Raw genomic sequence first — 1,548 nt, forward strand, 5'->3', positions numbered from 1 at the left:
GGAGTGCAGTGGCCGGATCTCAGCTCATTGCAAGCTCCGCCTCCCGGGTTTACGCCATTCTCCTGCCTCAGCCTCCCAAGTAGCTGGGATACAAGCGCCCGCCACCTCGCCTGGCTAGTTTTTTGTATTTTTTAGTAGAGACGGGGTTTCACCGTGTTAGCCAGGATGGTCTCGATCTCCTGACCTCGTGATCCGCCTGTCTCGGCCTCCCAAAGTGCTGGGATTACAGGCTTGAGCCACCGCGCCCGGCCTCTGAATACGTTTAAAGTAGGTTAGGCTAAGCTATGATATTTGGCAGTTAAGATGTATTAAATGTATTTCCAACTTATTGTATTTCCAACTTACGAGTTTATTGGAATGTAACCTGATAATAAGTTGAGAAGCATTAAGTACATGAAGAATTCCTAGAAATAATAAGAAAATGATAATCCAATACAAAAATGGGCAAGGTAATTGAATAATCAGGATATATATATATAATGCTAACATGAAAAGTTGCCTAAATCATAATTATTATCACAGAAATAAAAATTAAAACTACCTACAAGAGTGAAGAGAAAGATATTAACAATTAAGTGTTACTGGAGTAACTAGATTATTCAAATATTGCTAATTAGAGTATAAATTGTTATTAACACTTTGAAACTCTTTGACAGTGGTAAATAGAAAGTTTAGCCTATGCATAACCCCTACCCAGCAATTCCGCTTCTGGGTAAAATGTTACATGTGTGCTTCTAAAACTATATATACTAGAATGTTCATACTAGCATTTATATAATGACTCTGCTGCTGTCTGAATGATTCTGTCTTCTCCTAAACACATGTGTTGAAATCCTTGCCCCCAGGGTGATGATATTAGAAAGAGGAGTTTGGGGAAGTGATTAGGTCATCAGGGCAGAGCCCATATGAATAGGATTAGTTGCCTTATGAAAGAGGCCCAAGAGAACTCACTCACCCCTTCACCAAGTGAAGACATAGCAAGAAGATGCCATCTATGAACCAGAAAGCAAGCCTTCACTAGGCACCGAATCTGCTGGCGCCTTTATCTTGAATATTCCAGTCTCCACAACTGTGAGAAATAAATTTCTGTTGTTTATAAGCTACCCAGTTTATGGCGTTTTGTTATAGCAGCCCAAATGGACTAAGACAGGCTCCTAATTAGAAATTTTCATCAATAATAAGATAATGAATAAATCATATTAAAAATTCTGTATTCTGTAGAAATAATACAGCAATTATTGCTACATGCAACAAATTTTATGCATGTCACAAACAAAGTTTGCAAAGAAAGACTGACACCAATCTTATGACTACATTAAATACATATTTGAGAAAGAACAAATTCTCTGGTTTTAGAAATCATAATAGTGGTTACCTTTTGGATGTAGTGTAATATGCATAGGATGGCGCATGAAGGTAGTTTATACGCTGCTGGGAGTATTTTATATTCAGACTTAATTTGTGCTTACGCAGGTGTGTCCACTTTGTCAGCATATTTTGTTGTGTACTTATACATTTGCATACTTTTATGTCTATATATTTTACTTC

Source organism: Rhinopithecus bieti, unplaced genomic scaffold (assembly GCF_001698545.2).
Source record: "Rhinopithecus bieti isolate Rb0 unplaced genomic scaffold, ASM169854v2 scaffold_3878, whole genome shotgun sequence".
In the NCBI taxonomy this organism is placed as follows: domain Eukaryota; kingdom Metazoa; phylum Chordata; class Mammalia; order Primates; family Cercopithecidae; genus Rhinopithecus; species Rhinopithecus bieti.